The sequence below is a fragment of the Rattus norvegicus genome, chromosome 17 (assembly GCF_021556685.1).
Source record: "Rattus norvegicus strain SHRSP/BbbUtx chromosome 17, alternate assembly SHRSP_T2T, whole genome shotgun sequence".
NCBI classification, from domain to species: Eukaryota; Metazoa; Chordata; class Mammalia; order Rodentia; family Muridae; genus Rattus; species Rattus norvegicus.
The window spans coordinates 50,650,190-50,662,592 of record NC_141550.1 but is presented as its reverse complement, the minus strand read 5'-3'; the positions used below and the strand labels follow the sequence as shown (position 1 = coordinate 50,662,592).

Sequence of the window (12,403 nt, the reverse complement as noted above, 5' to 3'; positions counted from 1 at the left end):
CCAGTTCCAAGAACTTTTAACCACATTCTCCCTACATACATTTGGGCGTTTTATTGAAAATTAATTAACTCTTTGACTGATATAGGAAAATAGAGTCCTTTTAGTAACAACTTAGTTTTCTTTATTATTTTAGATTACTAGAATCATCCTATCAAAACTTATACATAACCTTCATGAGGCAAATTATGAAATCTAGAAGTGGGTATGAGGGAGAATACATTCAGTAAAAACTACACATGTATAAATATTTTTAAAAATTTCAGTTTAAAAGTCATAGTCACTGACAAGTTCTCCCTGACCTACTTATTCTATCGCATTATTGCAGTTTTAGTTGTCACCAAAAGCGCCTGCCTTGAAACTGTCAAAATGATTAACTGACTTTTGTTTTATTGATCCATCATTACAATCTTAGAAAAACTTATCTGATTCATTATTTATTACTATTGATGTGTTATTAAGTATATATTCTTAATATTTGACTTAATTACTAGTAGTCTGCCTTTTTGCAAGAGCATAGTTATGCCTCATTTTTCCTTGAGTGTTGTCTTAGTCAGGGTTTCTATTCCTGCACAAACATCATGACCAAGAAGCAGGTTGGGGAGGAGAGGGTTTATTCAGCTTACACTTTCACGTTGCTGTTTCATCACCAAAGGAAGTCAGGACTGGAACTCAAGCAGGTCAGGAAGCAGGAGCTGATGCAGAGGCCATGAAGGGATGTTCCTTACTGGTTTGCTTTCCCTGGCTTGTTCAGATTGCTTTCTTATAGAACCCAAGACCACCAGCCCAGGGATGGCACCGCCCACAATGGGCTGGGTCCTCCCACCCTGACCACTAATTGAGAAAAATGCCTTACAGCTTGGTCTCATGAAGGCATTTTCACACTGGGGCTCCTTTTGTGTGATAGCTCGAGTTGACACACAAAACTAGCCAGTACAAATGTGTAGAATAAAATTGTCTGGGTTTGATGTTTTCTTTGTGGAAACTTTTCTGTGGACTTTGAATCATCTTTACTCGGAAAAAGTATGCATCCCACTAAATATTTTAAGACCATGAAGGGCTAGCAGGTGAATCACCACAGTTACCAAATCATACCAGCATTACTGTCTGTGAGAAGGAAAATGCTTCTGCATTTCTACAGATAGAGGCTGGAGAACGGAATGTTTGTTTTCAAGGCAGGATCACTGGCATCTCACGAGAAACTATGTCATGAACTATCAGCAAGTAGCACAGTAATACTTTACCAATTTATGCTTAAATCTGGAGTTGCAAAACAAGGGTATTGAGAAGATAAGTTTCCTTGGTGGCAAAGTGTGTGATGTTAATCCTTCTTCCGATCAGTCTCCAGTCACTCAGACATGCCTGTATATGCCTTTCTTTCCCTGCATTGTCCTCTGATGTGTCCTTCCAGATGAGGTTACCTCAATGCCGGCCCATGCTCTTCATGCTGAGGCTCTGTCAATTCTCCCATTGACACTTGATTTTGCTGGGATCTGCTATTCTGATTTCAGTGTCCAGCCTACATGTAATGAATTTGAAAGTTGTCACTCTTGTAACAAGAACACAACACTCAACATTCTTCTTAGATCTTCCCCAAAGCAAATTTCTGCTCCAAACACCTGTTCAAAAGAAAAAAGACATTGCACTCAAAACCGAGGTGCAAGTGGCTGGCTAGAAACCTTTGGCAAGAACTTTTAAAATTATAATTGTTGATTGCCAGAGGCTCTGTATAGATAAACCTAGAAACTAAAACTTCCAGGAGCCTGTCTGAACACAGTGGTAGAAAACTTGGACCACACCTCTCAGGACTGAGTTTGAGGCTGGCCAGAGCTAGAGAAAGAACAAAGATCAAGTTAAAAAGCAAACAAGCAAAATGTTCTCAAGATAATTTGTGACAGACTATGTCATGCTAGTTTTTGGTATGCTGAACTAATGAAATAGAAACAGAATTAGCAATCTCAGGGGAGTAAGTAGCATGTATTTAGTATGACAAAAGCATAATGATTTTTAAATTTGGCAACTTCAATGTCTCTCTGATCAGAACATGGTTTTTCTTTTTAATGAATATGAGTAGAGATTTGTAGTTACTCTATTCTGGGTCTTTGTATTAAAGAAGGAAATCACAATATACAAGATTATGTAAAATGGGTGTACATAGGGTACAAACAAGTTTTTTAAAGACAGTTAAGGAAGATTCTCTAGTTTCTAGTCCAGGTTCTAGATACAGCCAAATAGGTAACTTTAATGACTTGGTCTAAATGGTCTTCAATGAGAAATTTTCCAGGACTACCCACCTGGATGGAACTGAAAGTTGGAGTGGGAAGTGGATAGGGAGAAAAGTCTGTAGTAGGAAACACATGGGGGAGAAATCTAGGCCATCAAGATGATAGCACATAAAGGTGAAGTGGAAATTTCTGGTTTCTTTGGAAACTCAGTTATGTCATATGATGTTTTCCCAGGGAAGACAGGTAAAAGAAGATCTTGCTGAAACAGACACAGGTGATATGTTTTGCTAGGTGATATGCAGACTCGTGAGAGGACGAGTGATGTTTTGAAGAGTATAACTGTGTCTCCACAGGCAGTGGCATTAAATCACCGTGCTCTTCCTCCCTGGTCTTGTTTCATCTTACATTGCAGTGCTGATCTTCATTCACCATGACTTCTTATAGAGCAACTCACCAAAGAACTCATGATATTCTGGTGCTTTCTTGTCACTTCTGCTGGCTCAGGCTGATCGGCAGTTTCTTCTGGATCAAACTTCCAGAACCGCCAGAATTGCCATTGCTGATTCATGAGTGCTGATTGCTGACTGGACTAGACTTCAGCTGCTGACTTGTGTTGGTGTTTTGCTAGAGGAGTGGTCTGCCGAAAATAAAGATTGGAATCGCCCCAAAGACTTATTTCTAAACAGGCCCACAATCCCTGTTCCCTATTAACTTTTCTTTTCCACTACTTTGGTGGGTGGTGGGCTAGAAGGGGGTTGACATGTTAAAGAACTATAATTAAAGTAGGTTTTGAAAAATCAAAGTCTACATAAAGGTGCACCAAGTGTCACAACCTGAGTTTGATCCCTGAAATCCACATGGTGGAAGGAGAGAATCAACTCCTTAAGATTGTCCTTTGAACTCTGCGTGCTTCCCCAAGAAATACAGACAGACAGACAGACAGACAGACAGACAGACAGACAGACACACACACACACACACACACACACAGAGAGAGAGAGAGAGAGAGGTTGAGAGAGAGAAATTGAGAGAGAGAGATTGAGAGAGAGAGATTGAGAGAGAGAGAGAGAGAGAGAGAGAATCAACTTGCTAATTAATGTGAAAAGAAAGGCAATGTTTTACAGATGATGCAAATAGACTGAACCATAGTATGTAGGCAATTACAGAAGGGAAAGTTCAGCTTCAAATGCCTGATAAGGGAACATACCTAGTGAGTGAGTGGCCTGAACTACTCAAAGCTCTTAAGTCACTTAGGGTTTTGACTTCCAAGTTTCTTTGAGATAAATATTGAGTGGTGGCTATCTAAACTGTTTTAACTGTTAAAATACCTTAGTTATTTTTTTATAATTTCTGTGATTCTACCAATTAGTGAAAGGTTTTTTTTCTCGTTTCAGTAAAAAGAATCACATGTAAAAACATAAATGAGGAATGTGGCTCATGGTCTCAAAGGTCTGTGCTGCCAGGCCCAATTGTTTAGGAGCTTGTGGTGAAGTATCATACCTTGATGGAAAGTTATAATGAAGCAAATTTGCTCACTTGATGGCAGCCAGGAAACAAAGAGACTAAGAAAAAGCCAGGGACAAGATCAAGCTTGTCTTTCAAAGACATGATTTCAGTGACTTCCTCCAAGAAGATGCTATTTCTAATGCCCTGTCATGCTGAGTTCATGAATAGATTAGTCCATTAATAAGTTAGTACCTTTATGATCTAATGTGGCTCTAATTTTTACCTACATTTTAGCAATCACTGACTTCTCCAAATCTATCTATTATTCTGAACATAATATGATGATTCTGATTAAACATTCCTAGTAAACTTCTCAACTTTGGCTTACAAAAGTAACTTCTGACACCTGTTTAAAAGAAAGGGAAGTTTAAACACAAAGTGACAGATAGGATAAGTTGCTTAGGAGTAAAAGACCAGCCTTGTTAGGAGATCTGTGGAACCCTCTGTACTTATAGAGGATGTGTATCAACACCAGCCTTTGCTCAGCTGTGTTCTCTATCACTGCAGAGCTTTTTAAAACACAGCTTGGTGATGCCCACTTTCAGCTCTGGGTCTGCTCATGAGCCCCCACTACAGAAGTCTGTGCTTTCCAGTGGATGTCCTCCAAGAAATTGTCCTACTACATTACAGATTTGTTTGAATTACTCTGGGAAGGCAATTGACGCATAGGCCAGGTTTCCTGTAAATCCCTCCTCCTCGAAGAGTGGATGGTTCCTACGATATCTAAGAAAGCAAGGCCTATGGAAAGTTTTGGGTGATTTATTCAGCTATATCTCAAAGAACTATATTATCACTTCAGCTTCCAACTTGTAAACCCCAGGGCAGACAGTGGTGAAGCCAGTGGCTATGACAAGGAATCAAAGCACCACCATGAAGACCACAGACTTATCTCCCCGGAGTCTTTTTTCCCACCATTCTTCTGAGAATCACTTTCAAAGAGAACCTAATGAAATTAAAGTGGAAACAAGTGGTCTAATATCTAATCCCAGAGATAAAATATAACTTGGTTGAAGCAGCATTATTTAAGATTTAAGGGTTCACATCTTAAAGCCAAGATCAACAACTTCCTAGGCTTCTCAGTGAAGCAAACTTTGAATCTAAGTAAAAGTTCTTTCATTTGTGAAATAGAGAGAGTGCTGTCTTTTTCCAATATGAGAACCAAATGAATTATGGCATAGATTACACACAGATATTATACACAATATATAGCAGCATTGCTATGTGTGCATCGCTCCCCCTCTCTTGTCACTATTTTTATTTGAATTTATTGAGCTCGTATTGCTTCTGAGTACTGTAAACTTCCTCTGATGAAGACAAAGTTCTCATAGACAAACCCGCAGAGGGATGTGAGTGTTCCTGGGTTCCCAGAATTCAGACACTGGAGGTCTACTTTCCCTCTCAAGAGGAGTGCTTGAGGAGGTGAGAATCAGTGATTTATCTCTGATCCAGATGTTTATATTACTCTTTTCATATAGATCCTCAGGCTTGGAGTTTCTATTTGGCATTCATATAAATAACTGAGGATATGTTGATCTCAAAGAGTGAGTCAAACACTGAGAGATTTTGTACATTCTTTGTGTGTTTACATGCTAAAGAAAAGCTTCTTAGAATGTGTCAGCCAGTGTGCATACAGTGAACTGGCTACCGCATGATAAGAATTGTGAACTCTCCTTCTTCAGCGCTCCTATAAGACAGTGCAAAGTATCTACAGTATTTCCAAGAAATCCAAACAAACGACACAAACAAAACCAAACCTAAGGAGAGCAAGTCTGAATGGTTCTTTGCTGCCTAATTCTTCTTGCTATACCCCTTAAATACAACTTGCCTTTTCAAAAAGGTTCACACTACAAATGGTTTTTATGAGGAGTATTGTCAATGCAGTCCTAATGAAAGCAGGACAGAAAATGTCTGAGAGCATTAGCAGGATGTTGGAAACAGCTCAAGCCAGCAGCTACAGCTTATCCACCACATGGTTGGCCAAAACCACAGTGCTGAGGTCACAGCAAAGTGGACGGAAGCACTAATTTTATCAGTGTCAAAATGCAAGTATCTCCTTCTGAAGGAGGGTGGAAGGGAGGGAGGGAGGGAGGGACGGAGGGAGGGAGGGAGAGAGAGAGAGAGAGAGAGAGAGAGAGAGAGAGAGAGAGAGAGAGAGAGAGAGAGAGGCATTGAGGCATTTTTTTTACTGGCTAATTTGTTATTGCAATTAAGGTTAAAGTCACACTTCCCTTTGCAACAAGAGAAGACCCAAACAGCATGACCAAGAAAGCGCTGTAAAGAACTTTTCCAAGATACTGTTTTTCTCCTGGAAAATGTGGTTTATCTAATTGATGACTGAAGAAAACCATCTTTTTAAACTTCCCACTCAGTGAGTCACCCTGGGGTGTGTCTGCCATGCAGCATCCTGTGAGATCCAGTAATCTCAAGTGGCATGACCAACGCAGCCCCAAACTCCTGCGTCAAGAGGAGTTATGGGTGCTGGGAAACCAGAGTGAGCCGGTTTCCTAAACAGAGTGGTTAGCAAAATTACATGTTATAAAATGAGGCTCCATCCTTTAAAGGATCATTACCTATTTTTAAAAGAACCTGTCCAATGATTCCTCTCAATACGCAAATGTGCACAGTTGGTAAAGGCCAGGTGACTTTCTCCTGAAGGATGAGAACAGCCACTATATCCTTAGAGTTTCTCCCTGTTCACTCAGAATATTTCCATGCCATGGCCAGTTTGAAAGATGGAAATGAAATGGTAAACTTCATGAAGTTCTTTTTTTGATGTAATTTGAGACTCTGAAAAAACAGCTTAAGAACTGAGACAGGGAACATCAAATACTGGGGGGAAAAATTGCAGAAAAGTCTGAAACCTTTCATATTGGACCAGAACCTTGCCTGTGCAATAATGATGCATTTTTTGATGCCTAGAATTTGTAGCCATGAGAAAGTTAGAGCTGTAGTTTATAAAAGCATGAAGCACATGATAGGTCATGGAAAGTAGAATGAGGACATTAGGTTTTCCAAAGGGTGAGGATGTGTAACTAGGCAACTTAAGGATAAGAAAGATAAGAAAAACAAAGGCAAAAGGATTGAAAATAAAGTCAAGCTATATTTGCTTTAATATAGCCTATCCTCTTTGTTGTAGATAAGTCAGGGTAGATATCTAGACACAAATGTGATAGGCCAACTTTTAGATTGTTTAAAATTAATCAAACTTTCAGTGTGTTCTTTGGAATAAACCATAGAGGGAACAGAACAATTGAACAGTACACAAATTTCTCCCCATACTGAAAAGCTTTACTGTAGGCTTTAAGACTGAATTGGTCTTGAGGAGAATGAGCAACACAGCAGCCAGGTACCAATGTAACTTAGAACAGTAGATCTGGAGTGCTCAGGCCTAAGAGGAAATTCTACTTTGGGAAGTACAGCATAAACGTTTTTTGCCTCCCTTACATAAATATAATACTAAGGACCAACAGGAGGTAACTTCTAGGCTACATAAAGGTAAAGAAATGCTTTAGTGCTATTCAGACAGAAGAGGCAAGATGGGGACCAGTCTCATTAATGGGACGAGTTATGTAAGGTTAGCCCAATGTGAGGTTGCCCTTGAGGGGAGAGTTCTGAGCATGCTGAGGATTTAGAATGATTACCTTGTTCCAGATTCACAAGGGCTCTCAGCGGTCAAGGCCTCAGTTGTGCAGACATTTCTTGGTTTTATTTTGTTTTGATTATTATGACTGCTCATTGGCAACAGTTTACATCCCACTGCTTACTCTCCAAGGGACCTCACAGTTGCATATCCACCTCATGATAACCGGCTCTGTGACAGAGGTAGAGAATTGCAGTATAAGAGACTATGACATTCCTGGTTGGCACTTAAAAGGAAGGTGGAGAACCAGCCAGTCATTCAACCAGACAAACATTTTATATTATCTGTTACATTTTTTCTTCTTACTTTCTAAAAGTCCTGTCACTGTCACTTCAGATGATCGGTATTTGGAAAACATGGTATGTCCTGCTCTAAACACTGTAACAGGATAAGATTAAAACCAATGGTCAACTGACACGATCATTCAGCTGGGAAAGACACTTTCTGCCAGGCTTTCTTATCCCAAGGACTCACATGATGGAAGGAGAGAATTAATTCTTGAATTTGTCCTTTGAACTCAAAGTACTCCATGGCAAGCACAGTCTGTACACAGACTCTTGGACACAAAGTAAATATGTGAGTGTAAGAACAAAAGGTAATAGAATGAGTTTGGATAGTATCTAAACAGAGGGTAGTAGTTAAATACCAAAACAATAAAGCTGTGTAGTTATGTCAGGAATCACACTCAGGGAAAGGATATTCTGAATTATTCTTCCTATTAGATATATTACACAGCCAGTCAGAAATCGATTGGTAATCAGAATATTAAAGTCAGAAGGACCTGATAAAATGAGTCTGTTGGTTCATTTTTATTATCAACTTAACATTATCTAGAGTTATGTGGGAGGGAAATATCGGAGTTCACTTAAGATCAGACCTTGACAAGCCTGGCTATGGTGGGTCTGTGTGAGACAGTGTCATGATTGATGATTGGGGGAGGTTGAGCTACTGTGGATGGTAGCATTTCTGAGCAGGTAGATTTGGGCTGTGTAGTATAGGAAGCTTGCTGAGTACGAGCCAAAGAGCAAACCAGCAGGCAGCATTCCCCCATGATTTCTGTTCTAGGCATGTCTGTTCCAGGTTCTTGCTTTGAGTTCCTGTCCTGACTTCTGTCCTTGATCAACCTGGAATTGTAAAATGAAATAAATCCTTTTCTCCATGGTTTGCTTTTGTTCGCAATGTTTATCACAGCAACCGGAAGCGAGCTAGGACAATGAGCAAAGCTGAGAATTAACGTGCCACCATAGATGCCTTCCCTACAAGTGAGCAAGCGTGTCTCATGGTAAGGAACTCAGAGTTCCTAGTAACTTCTCTAATGAGTCAGTGCATTGTGGAGGGTGAGGTTAACAGGTGTCCAATTTTTGTCCTGTGAACTGGACAAGCTTTAGAAAGTACACCTTTCCCAGGGGTAGCCCCACATTATTGTCTCTGTGTATTTAATACAGACTCTATTTAAGGATATATTCTACTAACAGAAGTGCACTTTGCATGTCTCCTGAGTATCTAAGCAACCTGAATCAGGTCATAAGGGTCGCACGCACTTAGTGGTGTCACATAAACACAATTAAGACAACAAATCACTAAAATAGATAAAGGACTTTACTGCCCATATCCCAAATATTAGAACCGTTTCCATCTAGTTCAAGCCTGATAGAATGAGATTGGATGGGAACGAAAGGAGACAAATATAGAACTGTTACTTTTTTAAGAGATGTCTAGCAAACAGTGAGTCATTTCCTGTTTTCCCTGCCTCACTTGCTCTCTTGTGCCCTCCCATTCTGCACTAGACAGTTTGGTTGGGTTCTGCCATTCAGAAAACATCATATAGATGGTGGTGCTAAAGGGTAACTGATGCCAGCTTGTTGGTCTGAGACAGCCACTAGAAGTTGCTGACCAGAAAAACTTTTATGGACTATAGAAATATGAAAGCTTCCTTTTTATTTTGTGAATCTAATATAAATGACAGAAAGAAGACCACTGCTGAGAGAGACAACATGAAAAATTTTAACTATTGTGTTGAGTTCTTTAATATAGAATGTTAGCAGAAAATATTAGACAAAAGTTTTCAAAAGATGTTTCATACAGACGCTGTTCCTTGAAGAAAATGAGGTAAGCTGCTAATAGAGAAGCTTTTCTTTAACATGATGGGAAACATTCGTAACTAATCTTCAGCAATACTCTTTGAATAATGAAGTACGGAGACACCCCTGTTAAAATTGGGCATAAGCTGTGAACATAGGCTCTGACCACAGCTTCACTATGATTTAATGGTTCTGAGGAGAGCCATTATGGACTCTTCCTAACTGTGGAGGTGAACACCCTCCCCCATGTACCAACTTATGATTGTGTAGCTACATTATTACAGAGGAGTTCTGTTCTCCTTAAGCCAATTCTCTGGTCTCTCATGGCTTTCTGAAATGTAGGAGGTGCTCAGGATCCCTTGGAATTCAGCAAGGGTGTTTACAGAAGACACTGAGGGGAAGTTACTGTGTGCTGAGACTAAAGTGTAGCCACAGTGACCTGGTAACGATGTTTGGTTTTACATGTTACAGACCCTCTCCAGGCTGTAGCAGAGCATCAGAAAAGTCCCCATGCTACTGGAACCCACTGGAATTATGACTCAGTGTCCTAGTTCTCACTGTGCTAGCTGTAGGATGCGTTGGAGACATGGAAACAGTTGAAGGATAATTTCTGGGGGAAGCTCAATGTTTCTTTCAGTATCTTTACATATGGGTGTCTGGCAGGGGAAAGAGGACTTGAGAAGCATTGTCAGTAGTGGGCAGAGAATGTGACCCTTTGGTTAGGAGCACTTGGCTCAAGATCATCCAGTATTTGTCATCAAATATTGAATAAGTGAATTATGCTTTTCCTCAGATTTTGGTTGGCTTAACAGCAGCCTCAAAAACAAAAATGTCCAGGATTTAATGGGATGGAAAGCCTCTAGTAGTTGAAATACTGCATTATAGTATTTCTGAAAAGTCAGGAGGCTGTCACGTCTCACACTTTGTATTTTGTCATTGCAATGCTACCAGAACTTTCCACCACCTAGTAGGCCTGGTCAGAGCTGGAATTGCTGAAGCTGATGTGGTCTGCTGTGTAAAGCCAAAGGGCTGCATGGGCTGGGATCTGCAAGTTATGTGGGGAACTATCAGAAAGTCTAAGAGTATAATGCTAAGATATTTATAGGCCACGTCAAAGATGGCTTTGTGTCACCATATTGTTTCCTATAAGGACTAGTCCTCACAAGCATAGCAGTGGTGATGAAGTAGTGGCTGTCTTTCTGTGTGGTACAGAACTTTCAGCTTCAGCACTTTCAACTCTGAACCTCTAGCACAAAATTCCTGATAACTCCTTACTGCTCCCTGGAATTGAAGAGTAGAGGCAGACTTACAGCACCAGTAGCCTCTTCTGATTGGAAACAAAGGAAGCATCAGAGATTGTTTATGTTGCTAACGTAGGGAAGATCCCGTTTTGAGTGGAACCGTTTCCCTACATTTACATACTGCCTTTTACTTTACCATCTCAGCAACTGTGTCCACCTCATTTCCCAGTGACTACCACAGAAGCAAGATGCAGTGTGCATACAGCTGAAGAGAACTTTTTACCAGGGTTTGGTTGATAGACCAGATCCTTGAGGTTTCTGTCAATTGGACTGCTCTTAGCACCTACTCTAATAATCCAATCTTTCAGTCACAGACAGGAGAATTTGATCATTTAAACATTTATTGCAGGGAGTGGTAAGGGCAAGTAGTAGGAAATGACTTCAAGATATATGACAATTTTAATTTTAGGAACTTTCTGAATAAAGAATGATTATCATAAATAATATTAATGACAAAAATCAATCAAGCTGAATGTAAATAACATTGAACTTTGTATAGTTTTGTCAAAGTTAAAATCTGGAAACATGAGAGGTGAAAGGTCAGCCTGTCTCCTACCTCTGCCCCTGCTTTCTCAGCTGCTGTCTGACTGGGCCACCAGACTCAGGACAGACTCTCAGTACCATCGAGGTGAAGCTGACTGAATTTTGCTGCCTGTGCTACTGTAACTTGGGCTCAAGCACAGCTCTGAATCCCCGCTGCACTTGGGCCTGGGCAAGCCCAGCCCTGTGTTCCTGGGGTCCCCGGGGGCCCCTTCTCAGCCAGGCAGAACATCCTCCAGCCCTCACTTCTTTACCTGCCAGTCACAGCTGCAGCTACAGCACTGAGGAGCAGCCCTAGCAATGCCAGAGAATCAGAATGATCATTCTAGAATTTTTTCTAATCCCATCAACTGGGTCGGGACTTGATTTTAAGCCTCCCTTAATCTGGGCCTGTTTCGACAAAGTGTTTAGTATCGCTGAGTTCTCTGAAGGGGCGAAGCAGGTTTTTGCTTATGTATCTACGTTGCTGTCAGAGTGTAAATTTAATCTATTGGAAGGACTTGTAGCCAAAGAGGTGTTGCAAGTATTAAAAGAAAAAGTCACTTCATTGCCTGATAACCATAAGAATGCACTTGCTGCAGACAGAGATGAAATTGTCTACCCATCAACAGGCGACATCTCTGTATACTGTGATGAGAGAGGGAGTTCATTAGCATCCTGATGTGCTTTTGGTGTCTGACTAGTGCCCACATCCCCAGTGAGTCGTTAAGTGGAGCCAATGTGTTCCAGGTGAAGCTAAGCAGCTGCTTAGAGCAAGTTATGAATTTCAGAGGGAATTTACACACGGAGTAAAGCCTGACTAGACCACTGCACGGATTGAACATTCAAAGTTACTGGAATAATCTTTCTTGGAAAAAAAATCTGGGAGTGAACTCTTAATAATTGCTGTGAAAAACTAAGGAAGACAAGTTTCTGGATGATATGATTTTAACTTAATTACGTCTGTAGATTGCTTTTATATTATTTGGAAATACTCAGTATACTGACCTAATACCATAAAGCATTTTCTACAAAAAAAAGGTCCGAAAACATGTGTACAGCAATTAAAACTTTTATATGTTTGACCATTATTTCATCCTGTGGTGACATGTTTATTTTAATTGGTTATAATCT

General features: G+C 40.3%; 1 pseudogene; it reads left to right on the top strand.

Moving 5' to 3' along the window:
- The first annotated feature begins 10,566 nt into the window (after nt 1–10,566).
- Nucleotides 10,567–12,132, top strand: Maip1-ps1 (matrix AAA peptidase interacting protein 1, pseudogene 1; annotated as a pseudogene).
- Nucleotides 12,133–12,403: the final 271 nt, after the last annotated feature.